General features: G+C 41.9%; 1 pseudogene; it reads left to right on the top strand.

Annotated features, from left to right (window-relative positions):
* The first annotated feature begins 1,301 nt into the window (after nucleotides 1-1,301).
* On the top strand, nucleotides 1,302-4,778 carry LOC122747604 (annotated as a pseudogene).
* The last annotated feature ends 1,162 nt before the right edge of the window (nucleotides 4,779-5,940 follow it).

The following is a 5,940-nucleotide window of genomic DNA, read 5'->3' as shown; positions in this document are numbered from 1 at the left end:
ACTATATATTATATATCCTTATATATTATATAATCTATAATATAGCATACCACGATATATTATATTATGTTACAATATAATATATAAGGGTATATAATATGTTATGCATAGCAATATATTATTATATGTGGTATAATATATTATTGTGCCATAATATGTTGTATATCCTTATATATAACTTAATATATAAGGTTATAATATATTATATGTATGAAACCTATTGTGTGTTATATAATAATATACTATAATATATATATTTTTTTACTATATTATATTTACTATATATAGTACCTACCTATGTGCCAGGCACTGTGCTAAATGCTTTACTATTATTATCTATCTCATTTGATCCTCACAACTACCCTGTTTAGTAGGCACTACTTCTATCCCCATTTTATAGCTAAGTAACCTGAAGCAAGCAGTAGTTTATTGGCTTGCTCAGGATTGCATAGCTAGTAAGTATCTGAGCTAGATTGACCAACTGCCTATTTAGTGGAGGGTAAAGAACATTTTAAAGAGACCTTGTAAAAGACTCAACTAAGTAAAATTATCCTGAGATTATTTAAGGGTGGAACTTTAAACTGGATAATAAATAGGCAAAATATAGAAAAGATTAACAATGGTTTTTAGATTAAACTGTTTTCACCATCAAAGATGGTAGAGCCCCCATTCCTGGACTGTGATGTAGCAGACCCAAACATGTTCCTACATGATGTAGAAACAGCACTGATGAAACAAAGACAGAGAAAGCTGCTGGACCAGACCATGTGGTCCATACTGAAGGCAATGCAATTGTAAGGGTTTTCAGGGACTGATTCTCAAGGTATTGGGAAAAGGAAGATAGACTGAAGAAATCTCAGTCCTTATTAATACCAACAAAATAGCAAGCCCGAGAACGTCGCTTACCCCTGATCTACGTGTCTACTTTTCCATCTGTTAAAATTTTAAGAAAATAACTGATACACACATTGTAGGTATCCTGCTCAGGAAGGGAATGGAATTTTGGCCAGCAATATTCCATGGTAGATCATATCTTGACATGCAGTTGAGTGAAATATGTAGAGTGTGTGATATGGCTCTTAAAACACAAGAACAAGAGCATCTGTATTGTAGGACAAAATGCCACCTGGAGGGCTTTCCTCAACCAATCTGCTCTACACCCTCACCCCAGTGAATGACAAAATCAGAAAAAATTCCTTAAAAGCTCTACCAGAGATTACCTTTTGAGAACCCCCTTAAGCCTTCATGTCAGATGAGGCATACAGTGGAAATATAGTCTCACTATGGTATATACTGCTGTCATGGAGGATATCCAACTTGGAATCCAGGTCAAAGAACAGTTCCTCATGGATGGTGAGATCTTCCATTAGCAGTTTTTAACCTTTTTTTTCCCATAGAACCTTTTGAGGTCTGGTGAAATCCATGGAACCTTTCCCAGAATAATAGTTTTAAATGCATAAAATACAATATATAAGATTACAAAGGTAAGCAATTATATTGAAATTTGTTGTTGTTAAATAATTTCAGTCATGTCAGATTTTTCTTTGTTTTGTTTAGTTTTTAGTTTTTTAGGTTGTTTTGTATTTTTTTACAGGGCAATGAGGGTTAAGTGACTTGCCCAGGATCACACAGCTAGTAAGTGTCAAGTGTCTGAGGCCAAATTTGAATTCAGGTCCTCCTGAATCCAGGGCCAGTGCTTTATCCACTGTGCCACCTAGCTGCCTCCATGTCAGAATTTTCTTGACCCCATTTGGGGTTTTCTTGGCAAAAATACTAAAGTAGTTCACCATTTCCTTCTCCATTTGCTGAGGGTCATATAACTAGTAAGTGTCTGAGGCCAAATTAATGAGTCCTCCTGACTCCAGCCTGGTCACTCTATCTACTGCACCACCTAGCTGCCCCATGATGGAGACAATATCATCATTGAAAAAATCATAGATCCATTTTAATATCTGGCAAAAATTCTATATATTTATATGACTATTGCATGTATATGCTCATTCACATAGCCAAGCAAACAAATTACAGTCATTCTAAAATACCCCATCACTAATTTTCACAACCTGAGCTCCAGCTCTCTGCTAGCTCTCCCCTTCACCCTGGGGCTGTCTCTTCCTGACAAGGCTGGCCTGAGTAGTCTGCCTTGATTTCTGCCTCAGATTTATTGAAAGCCCAGGGCAGGCTGGGCCGGCCCACATCCAGATTGATATGGGAAGATTTTCTCATGGATCTCTGGCTCTAATCACTCTGGCAGGGCTGCAGATTGAATTGGCTGTCCTTATCTGGACAGGGATGAGATCATTGATACACAACTGCCTGGATATGCGGGAAATAGCCTATTTACTTTGCAGCTCTGAAGTTCCTAAGAAACTCTTAAATTCTTGCTTCACCTCCCTGCACCCCCAGTTTCTTTTGAAATCTCTTGGTTCCCATACCAGGGTCTCTGTTGTTGTTGCCACTGCCCTAACAAAGATGGCTCCATTCAAATAACAAAATGGTAGAGTTGGAGAAGACCTCAGAGAGTATCCAATCTAACCCCCTCATTGCGGATAGGTGCGGCACACACGCACACACGGGCACTAGACATAGGGAGAAATAAAAAACTTTCTACAAAACATAGTCCCAGTCTTCAAGGAGATCACAGAAACTTATCAGATCATAGGGGGAGAAGTGCCTGCAGAATCACTCCAACACACCCATATGGGAAGAGGGCAAGGACCTGAAACCTAAGGTGAACAAAGTGTTGGAGAAAAGGAAGGCATTTGCCAAGCATGTCCATGGTGGAGTGAAAGGGCTACGTGGGGAAGGCTATTAAAGCTGTGATCACCATTGGCATTGGAGGGAGAGGCAGAAAGACATCTCTAGTCTCCTCTCCTCCTGTGCTTCTCCAAGGGAAACTTCCATTCCTGTGTAAGGGCCAAATTCCAGTTGAGGAGTGTTAGCTAGGCAGCTTGCCACAATATTGGGGCAAGGAAGGAGACCAACAGCCTCCCTCAAAAACAGAACAGGGTTTATTAACAAGAATGCACTTAAAAACACAAGCAAGATCAGTAGAATTAAGGGAAAGGAAAAAAAAGAATAGGGTAAGGGAAACAATACAACCTGAATCACACCACCACCCGGGGCTCAGCAGAATACACTTCCCCGTCCTTCCTTTATCCAGCTCCACAGCAGAATGGAGAAACTCCTTCCTTCTCCTTCCCAGCAGACCCCAGGCTGTCCACACACAGCCCCAAGCTAATTGGCTGGCAGCACTGACTGACAGTCACATGACTCCCTTCACTGGGCTTCCAGTCATTATAATTTTGCCAGACCCATGTAGGCATCAGTGAGTGGTGATGATGTGAGGTGCCAGTGCCATGGTGACGGCTACAACCAGTGGGTGGAGCACCTCACTGTTTCCGAGGCACTTGGCCTGAGCCCTAGGCTAGTGCCTGCGCCTGGGATTTTTTAAATTCTAGCCAAAAGATGGGGTCATAAAAACCTCAAATCACAATTAATTCTTTACACCTGCCAGGAGGTGAAATTGTAGGTTGGGGGCAGAAGTCATTCTGCTCTCCTCAGAGAGAGAAGGTGCTGGGACAGAAATCCATCATTAAGTATTGTTTATCTGGGGAATGTGATCATGTTTGAGCTCACTTTTGAATATTTTGTCTTTTTTTTGTGGAAAGGATACTGCAAGCTGAATATTCAAAACTTGACCCCTTCCCCACCTAATACCAGTTCCACAATGAGCAGACTTAGTAAATAAGAAGGAAACCAAAGTAAATGCAGCCAAGAGGGGGTTCCTTCAGGCAGGCAGGGAGCCTTTGGCTCTGGCAAAATGCCTGGGGATTTGTCTACCAGTGTACCAAAAGTTAAGAGTTTGGAGTCACCACTCAAAGTGTTTGAATTCTGGGTCTGGCTTGGTGAGTGTTACTCACTGGGGTCAGCCTTTGGCCTCTCTATCACCCTGCATGTTGATTTTGACAGCTGTAAGCAGCTGTTGTCTGGAGGCTCAGTGAATGGACAAACACTTCCACCCCACTCCACTGGAGAAGAATGTCCTCATGGTATTTTGTGATGCTGGGCATCCAGGACATTAAATGTTTTAGGTGCAAGACTCAGGCCCTGCTGTGCTACAATCAGCATACATACCCCTTTGCTGTCGATTTCTAACAGAGTGTCATGGAATATAATGGGAAGTATATGACCAAGTGGGGTGCCCAGGTTGAGTATAATAAGGATTCCATTGTGTGGAAAGAGTCAAGGATTGATGAAAAGCATGCTTTCTATGTGCTAATTCACCAGGGAACCCAAACTATTCTTTGTAACTTTTGCATTCCCAACCAGACAGAGCATCCAATCCAGAATAACCTTCATTACAAGAGCCTTCTAGCTTACTTTCTAGGTCAGAGTGATGAAGAAGAAGACAGTGGAGAAGACATGCAAGGAGCTCCAGGCTGCAGGCAAGATTGGCTATACCCTGGAGAAGCTGCTGCCTTATGGGAACTTTGAGGGAAATCATTCTAACAGTTCCATGATCTTCACAAAGCTCACTCTGTCCTTGGAGCCTTAATTGCCATGGATGAGCATCTGATCTTTTTCAGGGTATTTTCTGGCATAACAACAGTTATGATCAGTGGGGAAGAGATTTGGGAAAGCAACTGGTTAAGAAAATTGAGCCTGAGTTGGAATCAGATGTACCTGTGACCTCTCGTGATGCTTTCATCAATGGGTTGATCATTTTATCAAATTGTACCAAGGGTCATGAGGCAGATGCCTGTGCCCCCCTGTAACCCAGGTTGTTGCCTTGTGACCTTATCTTCACTGCAGTGACCATGTGACTCCTTCCTGCTCTGTGACAAATAGATCCACTTGTCATCTCTTCAGGAACAGGGCTTCTCCCTCCAATATAAGGAAAACAAACCCCCACCTCATGAGGCCAGTTCTGCCTAGTGGCTTTTTTCAGTTTTTGGTCCTCAGCATCACATGCAAACTGACCCCAACCCTCCTCTACCCTGACACAGGTGTCCAGCCTTTCTGCACTTTTCACAGCTGATCTATACAAATAGAGACAGCTAGCAGGAGAAAAAATAAACTGAAAGAAAATCAGATAGCAAGACTCAAAGGAATTTTCCCAAGCTCAAGCATGTCTTTCTATTCCAGTCTGGTCAAAGATATAGTGTGATGTCATAGAAAGAGCATTGGGTGATATTTATATCTCTCTGGTTCTCAATTTCCTTACCTGTAAAACTAGAAGGTACAACTGTATTTTCTGTGGCCAAGACCTCAGTCAGTTTACAGAACAGCCTGGCACACACGACTTCCATGTATATACAACACATTGAAATACAGAGGCCCAAAGAAAGTGCCAACCAAGAACACTAGACTCCCAGATGGCAGCGTTTCAGATGGATTTTACTCTCCTTCCTTCTAAGATAACCATTTCTGCAAGCATAGTAATAATGCTAGCAAACATTTATGGAGTGTTTTAAAGTTTACAAAGCACTTACAAAGTACATTCTCTCATTGGATCCTCTCAACAACCCAAAGAAGTAGATGCTATTATTTTATAGATGATGAGAGCAGATCTGAGAGAGAGAGGTTGTGACTTCCCTTGCACCACAAAGCTGCCAAGTGTCTGAGGCAGGATTCCAACTTGGGTCATTCTAACTCTATGTACCATGTCACCTGACACAACAGGTCAGCGTAGAAAACACAAGCAAGCCATTCTGGCTCCCTCTACTTTTTGTCTGTTGCCTACAGGCAACCCCAGAATAGGAAAGTGATAATGAAGTCCTCAGGGCTATGGCCCACAGCTGTTGTCTGAGCCCGCAGCTCAGCTGCCCTGGCTTCCTTCATATTTTCACAGGCAAATAATCTAATTGCTCTTCTTGCAGTCATGAGTTCCCACATCTCTCATTCCCCAAAATTCGAAACCACTCTATATTTTTATTT

The sequence above is a fragment of the Dromiciops gliroides genome, chromosome 3, assembly GCF_019393635.1.
Source record: "Dromiciops gliroides isolate mDroGli1 chromosome 3, mDroGli1.pri, whole genome shotgun sequence".
Lineage (NCBI taxonomy): Eukaryota > Metazoa > Chordata > Mammalia > Microbiotheria > Microbiotheriidae > Dromiciops > Dromiciops gliroides.
This window is presented reverse-complemented; position numbering and strand designations above follow the sequence as displayed.